The sequence below is a fragment of the Nesoenas mayeri genome, assembly GCF_963082525.1.
Source record: "Nesoenas mayeri genome assembly, chromosome: 3".
In the NCBI taxonomy this organism is placed as follows: Eukaryota; Metazoa; Chordata; class Aves; order Columbiformes; family Columbidae; genus Nesoenas; species Nesoenas mayeri.
In genome coordinates this window covers 35,508,362-35,520,648 of record NC_137544.1, presented here as the reverse complement: position 1 = coordinate 35,520,648, position 12,287 = coordinate 35,508,362, and positions in this window count along the sequence as shown.

The window sequence follows — 12,287 nt, the reverse complement described above, 5'->3', positions numbered from 1 at the left end:
TGCAAGCTGACATTCATTATGATGGGGAGAAGATACGTGGCCATAGCTAACACTGAAATGTCTCCTGGAAAAACAGCACTTGAATAGATTTTGTGTGGAACAAAAATTCTGAAGTGTTTATACACTGTGGTTTAACAGACTCTTTTTTTCCCCAGAATCATTTAACGTGTTGCCTGAGATTCAAAAGACCAGAAAGAAAGAGATTAACCTTATTTCCTATAAAAGCAAAAAATGTCTCGTTCGCTGTCCTGGTGATCAGAAGAGACTAGGGCTCTGCACAGTTTTCCATGTACTCTCCCATAGTTCCCACTATGATTACCTTTGGGGGTCTTCTGAAGTCTCCTAATGCTGTCAACTAGATTTTAAATCCCACTCCATTTAGTTTTATCCCTCACTGGCTGCTGAGGAAAGACAATGTAATTCATGCTACACAGCCATCTGACTGAAGCCCTGACCTGCAAAATGGGATATCCTGGAAGGTGGGCTCACAGGAGGCAATGAAGGGGAAGGAATAACCATTCTCATTTTTATTTTATGTTTAGCATGCACAAGTGCATTTGAGTTAGTTCATCTTTGCCAAGGTTTTAGCTGAACTCTTCTCTCAAGACTGCATAGAAAGTAATGAGTGTGATTTTATTTTTTCCTGTCATTGCATGCTTCAGGATAACTTCAGTCATTCATAAAGAAACTGGGGGTCGTAGATGAGGGTTATTCAGCATTAAGTACTTTTTAACTAATTTGTAATTTGAACTATAGAGGAAAAAAAGAGAAAGGGTCCTAAGCCAAACATTTGTTGCCAGTATCTGTATTGTATTAGTTCTGGAGTCCCATTCTTAGAAGTAATGGCAGAAAAACAGTGTGCTAAACACATGGGCCAGTTAGTATGGTACACAGAAAATCTAACATGAAGAGGCCACATTCATGGGTTGTTACATATTCACTTTTGTGTCATTTTTTTTTTCCTTATTGAATAGCCAGGCTCCTGACAATTTTATATCACCTTAATAAATTGTATATTTGGGAAAAAGCTGTTATACCCTTACACCTGTATTCCAATCAGCTTGGAGCACTCTGGCTTTGATTTTCTTTCATACAGAACTTTTTTTCAGCTTTTTTGAAGTAACTGCTGATTTATGTTGCTATAAGTTAAATTATGCCCAGAAGGCATGGTATATATTCTTTATACTGTCATATTTTATGATTAACAAAAGCTTTTGGCAAAACTTCATTTAAAACTTGCCAGTTTTCCTGTGGATAAACAGATAAGGTTTTCTCACATAAAATACCTGCTGGAGTCACAGTATTTGTTTTCCAGAGTCATTTGATACTTTTTAAGGGTGACCATTATAATGAATTTGTTTCACTTGAAAATGCAAAATTAAACCTCTTGTTCTGTTTTGGATAATTCTCCTTTAGTTACTCCTGGATTTCATTTTAGTTTTATGGGTGTACACGTGTCTCAGCATTTCATTACGTTTCCTCCTGCCTGATCCTATATTTTTTTTTTTTCTCCTAATCATGGTACATGTTTGTGCAAATTCTGCATTGCCTGCAAAGATTCCACTGATGATTGTATCATGCTCAGTCATGCTGTGAAGGTCCTGGAGTAACACAAAGCCTTTCAGGGATGGAAGAGGACCTTGCAGTATGCCCTTGTCCTTGTGTACTATAAAACTCATCTACACAGGAAGAAGTAGGTGCACTGCCTTGCTCTTCTCTCACTCACTTTGTTACACTTTGTTCTTGTTGGTTCAGCAATGAGGAGGACATTCATACTGGGCAGCAGTTCCTGTAACCAGGACAGGTTCAGCTGAGGAACTGAAACTCCTTTTCCTTACTCAACAAAAGCAGGTGTCTAGGACAAATGTTATTGCACCTTTGTCTGTAGTTTACTCACAGACTCCATCCTGAGGAATCCCCTCCTCTTTGCATGAACACAGTGGGTTCTGCTGCAGTTTCTTGTATAACTGTGAGCAGATAATGAGCTGTGCCTGGTGACCTGAGGCATTACTTGGCAGACGGCTGCAGCTTTACAAACTTGTGAAGGAAGAGAGGGAGCTTTCTCTCTGTTCTCTGGATCTTGTGCTTAGGGATAGGTCTGTGTACTTGTTCAGTGGGAAGATTGTTTCCTCCAGGACAAGTGTTTCAGAGTTGCCAGGTATGCATGGAGGGGGAATAGACTGCCTGGTTGATGCTGTGATTGGTTCTGCAGTTTCAGTTCACCGAAGGGTAGCTTACCTTTCAGCGTCATGGTGACTGAAACTGTGCTCTGTCCTTTGATAAGGAAGGAAACAGAAGAGAGACCACCAGATATATCTATGCAACTTTTCTGATTTATTTTGACAGTAGTAGTTATTGTTGTCTTAGATGGCAGGTCCTACATCACTCCAAAGGTCCATGGGAGGGGAGCAGCCACTATAAAGGTAGCAAGAAGAAGCGTAAAAGCGCTTGATATCACCTTTTTTTGAAGTGCTGTTTTTTTTCTGGGCATGGTGCATATTGCACATTCAACCACTGATGTTATTAACTTCCATGCTTGTCTCAATTTCTTCATCATAGTCTGGACTTAATATATAAGTGATAATAAAACTTTCTTGCCTGCCAAAAATCAGCCTTAGCTAGGATTTTGAATATGAGCTTTTGGCTATTCCTTATTCATAACCAAATACCTGCAATCGCTGCTGAAGAATTGCATTTTGCCAGACACAAATTAACACAGAAGATAAAATTCAATCTTTTTTCAGCTGGGTCACAGACTAGACAACCTTATGAGCTCTTTCCATCTATAATTTTCACATTTTTATACCTCGAACCAATTAAGTTATTCTTGAAGTCTAGAAAAATGCACAATGATTTAGGAAGGTACGCCTCCTATAAACAGAAGTGTTATTCAAGGGACACTTTTTCCCCACAGTAGGAACAGTCTTTTATGACCAAATACAGGACAAGCTTGCAGCTACTGTTCCTGCCCTTGGCAGGAGGATTGGACTGGTTAATCTTTAAAAGTCTCTTCCAATCCAAACCATTCTATGTTTCTATGATTATTAACATGTAAACGAAATATGAAAGCCTTGTGAAGGTAAGGGGCTACTGACCCAAGATTTTAAGAACATAAAGAAATAAAATTATTTTTGTAAAATAATTATGAGTATTGATAGTTGAAGTGGTGAAGTTGTACAGTACATAAGTTAGCTTCTGTAGACTTCTTTGAATGATAGATGTGTTGGTAATATGGTATCAACTACAATTTAAAATAGACCTAAGAAGTGCTGTGAGTGCTAAGCAGTTCTTCTTTTTATCTTTCTAAATTGTTTTTATTAAATATTCACCCAAGAAAATTAGTTCATCTGCTAGAAATCTTCCAAGAGTCTGTACTTGTGACCCCTTTTTCCATGCAATATGGAGCATTAAGGAGTTAAAAAAATATTCTTAAAAGTTTGCAATACTTTTTTGAACTCCACCTGTGTTTGGATTTTATGATTCACTTATCTATGCTGCACAATAATATTGCAGCAATCTTTCATCCATTAATTGAACAGCTTTGACAGATTGAAAAGAAATAGTGTTTTATATTGTTTTACTTTACCCAAATAATTTTAAGTGTCTTTGGTATTTTCAGAAAGAAAAAAGTTATGGAATGAAATTACATTAAACAGGGTGCCAAACTGTCAGAAAAATGCTTAAGTTCTTAAATATATTACCCTGTTTGGCTTTGAAAACACATAATTTGTAGGGGGCGTGGGGGAGGAGGAAGGGGCAGGGAAGTGATCTCAGATAGGGAGAAGGAAGCAAAAGTTTAATTGTCTTAAAAAAATGTGGATATGGTGAACCATATTATTTATTATTGCTTTATCAGTGTAAAGTTTTCTTTCTGTGCAAATATTCGTGGTAGAATATAGAAGCAAATAAAATAAATGATTTGAAGATTTCATATAGAGATGTAATTAGAAAGTCTGAAGTAGTGTTTCCACCTTTCTGCTGTTACTTGTCTTTTACATACATTGCAAATTGCTACGTCCTTCTGTATGAGAAGTATACATAAATGTATACACATTCATACATGCATTTGTGTGGTCATGGAATTAATTATCATACAATCATGCACAAACTTATGAAAGACCTATGAAAGTACTCGGCAAACCTCAGTTCTGGCATTCCTTAATTTCACATGCTCTGTAAAAAAATGTCCTTTAACCACAGTTCTTTGGTATATCATGATGATGACTCTTGCATTCATTTGCTGCCATATGGTTGGAAACTGAAGCAGAATTACTTAACACTTATTTCAATCTTGGTTGTTTCTGCAGAAATTGTTTGATTTAACAACTGCTGAACACATATATTCTGCTCAGGGGAGATGCTGGCACTGGGCTGAGATATGAATGATTAATAGGTCATGTAGAATGTTTTTGTAAGTTTCATTTTATGTTGAATGTCCCTTTGCTCCCACTTACCAAATTTCAACTCAGAGTAAAAATCCATTCTTCATGTTAACATTCTTCATTCAGTTTCCCATGTCAAGGGTCAGACCTGGCAGCTCTTGATTGTACTGTAACTTATTACTATGGAAACAATACAGTTGATAACAATTACTTGGGTAAGAAGTGAACAAGGGACTTTGCAAACTAACTTTGAAGTGATTACTTCACTTGTCTGCCTTTATCGCGATAGTAACCGCTAGTGAAATACTGAGCAAGCTTTAAGAACCTGAATAAACTGAATCATGATACTGTGATATCAATTTTCCTGATTTTACAGTGAGATCTGCACTCCTTATTGGAGTCCCTCATTTTCAACTCTCACTATGTTTTCTGTGTCTTTAATCCCCACAAGCACCGTCTCAGACAGAAATGGATCTTTACTTCTAGCTTACCGTTGATTACAGAAATGGCCCTGACCCTCCAAACTCAGTACTCTTTTTCTGTCCATCAGTTAGACCAAGATGAAGGAGGAGCTAACTAGTTCAAAGACAATAAAAAATGTCAAAGCTCCAAATCTTAGCCTTTCTTTTTAGGATCATTGTAACTCTTACTTGGCTTGAGTAGTACAGCTGGCCCAATCTTCCCTTTTAAAAACAAACAAACAACAAACAAGCAAAATAAAAACACAAAGAGAACAAGAATTTTATCACATGATTCAGGTTACTATGACTGTTCTAAGTTATCAGTGGCATGGTTAATCTGAGCTACCTGTGAGGAAGATTATTCAGACAAAACCAGATCTACTAATTTAATTTTAGCGTCACTGATTTTTGTGCTTTTCTGCTGAAGAGAACAATGTTACAATGCACATCATAGGGTAAATAACATTATAATAATATAGGATAATTATATTTATTTATAAATCTACACAGACATATAGAAGAGATGCCATATAATTGATTTGTGAGGATTTTGCTTTTGTGGCTGGTAAAACAGTAGTGGCAGTTTGCAGCATACCACTGATTGTAGGTATCCCCAGTAAATCATGGTGTTATTGCATCGGGTTCTAGCAGTGTTTTTTCTGCTGCAGGATGTTAATTTGTCTTCTTTCTAGGATTTTACTGCAGGTGATCCTTAATTGTTTTCTCAATATTGTGGAGCTAATACCACGCAATGGAAGGTTTGCTTTAAACTTATCTGTCCTCTCAAATTAGCTAGCCTTAAAAATGGCTTTGTACAGAGTTACCTGAAATATGCATTAGAAACAACAATCAGAATAGCTGAGCCAGCTAAAATTTTCTAATGCTACATATGTGACATAATTTTATAATGCTACATATGTGACATTGTACCAGCAAAGGCACAAAACCACCACAAATGGTTCATGCTTATTGATATATAAAAGTTGATTAAAACCAATTTCTAAACATGTTAATTTGAGGAAAGGTATGAGTGTTATAATGTACTAATATCAAAAATGCCTAATATGCCTAATATGAAAAAGACTTGCATTTTGTTTCATTTGCAGCTAATGTGATGAGCATGGGCAAATAAAACAGGCTTTGCAACTGTAATTTAGTAAGCAGTAGAGAACGTTTAGTTATTCTGCATGTGTCTAGTAAGCATGTCAACAAGAAATAAAAAGACTATCTATAGCCTTTACGAGCAAGACTGAGTGTCTGAGTGTCTGGTTACCGAGCTGGTCCCAGCTGGGACCGCTGCCACAGCCTGAGGACTCCTGCCTTGGCAAAGGAGAAGATAGCTTTGTCCACCACTGCCTGGCACTATGGCAAACCATTCCTTTGCATCAGCCTTTATGGGGCCTGATGCAGCCTCAGATGGTGGTCAGATGGCAGCATAATATACTTAATCTACTGCTCTAATTGTTTTAACTGGTTTAAAACCAAAATAAGACAGCAAGGAGTGGTGAAAGAGTGGTTCCTATGCAGGCCATACAGCATGCATCACAGACTGCTGTTTAAAATGTCATGTGTTTGTAGGTTGTGCAAGATGCCAGTATTTACTGACTATGAAATGGAAATGCCTAAAGCTGAAGGCTGGCTCCACATAGAGCTTTATTTCATGCAGTTTATGTGAATTGCTGAATATTACTACTGAAAAAAAAAAAAAAGAGTGTGGACGTTTCTACTGGTTTATGTTCTGTTTGGGAAATTATAGCATATACCCATGAGATTTTCTTTACTCAAAACATTCTTGGACAAGTGGTTTCCTCAGTCAGGGAATAAGGTTTTAGAAATAAAACATTGCAACTGAAATAGCTACCAAGTATCTGTGTGGAATGAGAATACATTATAACTGATAAATTTAGCATTTAATCAGAAGATTGTAAAGTCAGATTTGGTGAAACGGAGTTTGATAACTTCAAGCTCATTCTATTTCAGGCGTGCTGGCAGTAAGCAAAAATACCAAAGGTATGAGAACCATTACAGTGTATGGTGTGAGGTACTGGATAACGTACTCATCATTAAATTAGACTTGATTTCCCCTTTCTGTAGTATGAATTTCATATTCGTTTAAATTAGGTGACCAGAACAGAGTTAGTTCTCATTTATGCTCATGCAATTCAGAAGAGAATAAGTCCCTAACTGGGAACAGGGAACTGCTCTGGGTAATGCTGCTTTGTGCCCTGGCATTCTCCCTTTGGATCTACAAAGTTTTGGGTAACTGCAGCCTGAAACACTGTGCAGGTAACCCCTGGCAGGAGCTACCCATGTTGCTCCTGCAGGGAGAGACAAGGAGAAACCAGACGTGTCCTAAGGCTGGCAGTTTTGGCCATCTGTGACATCCAGGACAGAGAAGAAAAGAGGGAGATCTTGAGTACTAGTGGCATTAGTGATGGCTGGAGGCATGGGATAGGTAGGGAGCTGAAATGAAAATGCACATCATGGCAGATGGAAGAGAAAGAGGCTCCTGAGTAGGTTTGGGTTCTCAGAGGTGCAGATGGGTCACTGAGAAGAGAAGTGACATCTCTGTCATGCGAAAGAAAAGATGGTGGGGGACAGAAGGTGACGTAAACGTGGTAGGTCTGAGCTGGAAAGCAGCAAAGGAGAGATATTAAGATAGGGGAGCAAGAAACTAGAGGCTCAGGAAGAAGGAGTTTAGGGGATGGGAACTCCAGGGTATGGGGCCTGTATTTTGAAAGGGACTATGAAAGGAAGGATCCAGGAGTTTGCACTGAGGTGAGTTTGAAGCATCCTCAAAAAGACCAAGTGCCTTCGGCTGGGACTTCAATTTGGAGACAACGATTCACATTTTACCATTATCTTCACAGGAGCTTTTCTCATCCTTAGTTCTCTTGTATGTGTCCTTCTTTTTAATATTGGAGATATGAAGGTCCTAAACTGAGAAAGTATCTGCATGGTTGGCACCAGTTTAATTATCAACACTTCCATAGATGCCTTAAAGTGTAGAATTTCTGGGATAGACTAGAAATAACTGTTCTTAAGGCTGCAGCAAGGGTAGCACCAAAGAGTGACCAGAGATTCTTGGGAAGAAGAGACACAAATGGTTTTGAAACTGGCAGATAAGCACAGACTGGAATCCATCTCTCAAGGTACATTATCAGTTTGGTAAAAGCTCCTTCTGTTGACCCACTCAGAAAATTACAATTCACTACCTGGCAAATTGGTATTACCAGTTATATGTCTTTTAATTTACTCTGATGGACAAATATATATATTTTTCCTTAAGTTTGAGAAGCCTGGGGACACAAATACCAAGCACATAGATCTACATAAAGGCTAACAGCAAAAGGCCATTTCCTACCATTTACGGTAGGAAAAACCTCTTGGAGACGTCAGGGGAACACAGGAGCACTGAAGTATGTGTACGCATGGAAAACACATATCTTTCTGCATTATGACAACTCTATTTTTATGTCTACCGTAGTCGAACTAATTTTGGAACTTCTATCCCACAGGAAACTTGTGTATTTTAACATCTGCTTTTTCCGCAAATCAGAACAAAAAAAAATATAATGAAAACTCAAAAAAATGTGAACCCAGAGACATTTTGACATTCCTTAAGCTGTAGTATTATCTCTCAGCTTATTAAAATAATCAGAGATGGTTTATTTTTTTTCCTTTTCAAAATTAAGTTCCATTTTCTCACAGTGGCACGTTACTTAACAGAGGCTGGACTTCAAAGTCCTGAGTAATGCTCCTGTGCCCTAACATGCCTGGTGCTAGAGCTGAGTGCCATATCCATGCAGAAACCACAGGTACCACTTTGTTTTGAGCTATGGAAGACATTAGTCTTGCCTGGAGCCTGACCTGTAGAAGCACACTCTAGGCTTTGTTCTTACAAAGTGATGTGCAGCTGGTGTGTTTGAAACAGCATTCCTGGATTGTTTTAAATAAAAAGGGATATCAGATACAGACCTGAAAAAAAGTCTCATTTGTTTTTCAGTGGAAAATCTTGGTCCATCTGGGTGATTTTTTTGAAGTGTGCATTTTCCTCATCTTTGCAGAAGCAAAGACTGTGGATGTAGGAACTCTGAGTAACTCCCTTCTCTCTTAGCCACACTGCATGGCTTCCTGCTCCCCATGAGAACCACCCTTCTGTGAGCAACCAACAAGCCACCATCACCTGAAGCCTTCACAACAGCAACAACTTAGCATAGGGACAGCACCTGTAGGGGAAGTGGCTCCTGGATTTCTTCCTTTAAAGTATTTCTCTTACCTTGATTGTACCATGTCATAAGACTTCTCTAATTTCAAAGGCCATTCCTGTGCCTTTGTGAGGCCTTTGTTAGCAGGTTATTTTGACACTGAAGGGATTTGGTTTTGGCATACAGACATGCACGTTATCTAGTCTATGCACTGTACATGCATGAAGAACAGATGTGATGCAGGAGGATCTTGTGTAGGCTTTGTGGTTATGGATAAACACACTAATGGTGTGGCCTTGGTGAAAGATACACTTAAGATTTTGTGGGCAGCTTACACTGTTATACGTGGATAGAGAGAACATACTGAGGATTTATAATATCTTTCCATTGGTTTGAAGGCATGGCAAATATTATATTACCTGCTGTTGGATGTTGCCATGGTTGCTTACACATTTTATTCACAGTGACTTACACAGTTTACAATTGCATTTGAGATCAAGTTCTCAGGCAGTGTAAATTGATATGGCCATATTTAAGTTATCTGCCTTACGGTACTTTATACTGACTAGGAGCTGGGCTTCTTACAATTTCGGTTGCTAATTGCTAAGGCAAATGCAAATGTTCCTATTTATGAAAAATCCTGACATTAAGAGCAATTCCTTTGAAAAAAAGGAAGTTCATGTTGTGTTTAATTTGATTTAAATCAATTAGACAGAAGCTGAATGTATAGACATGCTTTCTGTTAGTATTCTAATTAACAAAAACAACTCTCCTCTGACACTGTATCTTTCCACCTCCCCCAAGGAAAGCTAATTTAACAAAGTTTCTTGATTAGTTTTCCTATCCAAAACCATGCAAACTTTTGGGATAGGCAAGTAAGCAACTAATTTGGCTGGAAAAGCACTTCTGTGATAGTCTGAGCAAGGGCAAGAATAGTTGCATACTTCCACGGTAGAGTTGTATTATATTTAGCTTTGGATATACTATTTGTTATAAAACACTTCTCCTGAAAAACTGTCACTGTCTGGTATTGCTTTCCAGAATAGTCTATACTTTGATTTTAAGGTTTTAAATGAAGATGTATATATTCTGGCTGCTATTGAAATGGACAGACAGTTGATGATGGCTACAGCTGTGAAGTGAATTAACTGTAGAACAATCTCAGTTCATGCTTTTGAGAAATAGTCCAGACAATTGTTCCTTAAAATAAGATCATTTTGAAAAGGAGCAGCTTCTGGCTCCTGGTTAGGACAAGTTTGCTCAAATATTGTCAAGGATGAATCACTTATATAACCAAAGTATTTCTGCAGTTGGTGGTTGTTAAAAATATCATATGTGCAGCACACACTTTTATTAAAACATCAGAGGAAACATGATTTTAAAGTAGAGGGGCTGAAACCTCATGAGATTTTTCTCTAGCCATATTTCCAGCTTTGTAAGATGTCTTGCATGACGTGATTAATATCGCATGTGCATCCCATTTTTTATAGTCTGAAACACTGGAATAAGCGTGAACACTTTTCAGTGCTTAAATGGATCTAAACCAAATGTTTTGAGGTTTGTCCATCCTATTTCATTACAAAGCAATTGGACATTTCCAACTGCAAATGATTTTATGGTTTACCCTGTTCTACTGACAAACCTTTGAAGAGAACAGATTGCCCCATCATTTAGCAGAATTTGGACAGTTAAGCTTTTTAGGTGCCCTGGAAAAGATTCCTTGGAAACAACTCTTTTTATCAGTAACTTTAATGGACTTCTGCTAATGTAAATGAATTTGGTCTACTGTACAATTTTCAATAAATGGTATTAGTTTAATATTTAGTATCTACCCACTGTAAATGAGAAAAGGCAATGCCATAAGTTGACAAAGAAATACTCAAGACAACTACAAATGCTTGAGAAATATCTTCAGATCTTTCAACAATTGGACAAGTAATCCACATTCTTTAAAAACACTTGAAGTTTATTGGCATGTAAACTGCTTAGCTGAATGGATAGATGAAAAAGAATGAAATATTGTGCAATCATGTTGGGCGATTTCTTTCTCCTCCTTATTCCGGGAATGTTCTGGTTAATTAGCATGCTTTAAACTCAACATTTGGCTGTCTGATATGCACAGCTGTACACTTTGTGCTTTGCTAGTGATCCAGCCACACAACATGCCACACTCCAGCTGCTTTCTGTATACTGGTAGAAGCAGTATCTTTATTGCTACATTTCTTTTCTTTTCTTTTTTTTTTTCTTCTTTTTACTTTTGTGAGGGGTTTTGTTTTGTTTTGTTTTGTTTTTCTTCTCATCTTCTTTATAATTCACAGGTCGAGAACTTGAATCATTGCATTTTAGCACAAAGTTATTTTACCTTAGGTGAGTTTTCCAGAGATGATGTCCTGTCAACCGTAAGATACAAAAGACGTTAATGAAAAAGAGCTTTGGCAGTAAATCCTAGCTACAGGTAAAATCATACATCAAAGAAGATGCATTGTTGTGGTTTCATGGAGTCTAAACAAATTATTTTAATGTAGCCAGGTTTCTGTCATTGCCAAGCTTTTGAACAGTCGAAAAAATTTTCAAGTGTTCCATAAGACAGAACATGCTTAATATGTCCCAGCTTTGAGAGGGTGTGATAGATGCACATTTTAAATTGCAGAATCTCAAGGATCTGCTGAAGATACCTTCTCTAAGATTAGAGACTAGATTTAACTATATCAAAATTGTGTACTGAACCAACTCTACATACATTTTGTGTTCCTCAGTGAGAGCTGGTTTCATACATCTGTGTGTGTCATCTCCAGGGCAGCAGATGACCCTTGTCTATAATATTATTAACTCAACTAGGATTTTTTTCTGCTGTATACACAAGCTACAAAAAAAAAGGAGGGGGGAGGGGGCAGGAAGAAGTCACATTCTGCACCATCACCTTTCTTATCTTAATTTGTTCCATCTTGATTTCTTATGAAATATTTATGCAATTATACAGCTGATAGTGGATTCCCAAGAAACGTTTATTGTGTTGGGCAAGCACTCTTTTCTGAAAAAATGGTGCCTTTGTATATAAGAGTAATGCTTTTAGTGTGAGTTTTTTCTGTTACCATGAAAAAAGATCACAACGCTGGGGCATTGTAGAAGCTTATAGAAAGTCTGCAGCTGGATTTAAACAATGTTTTCAGGGCTCAAAATGGCCCCACTCTGTGAGTCAATGCCTGTGTGTGCCTGGATGCCACCTGGGTGTAGAG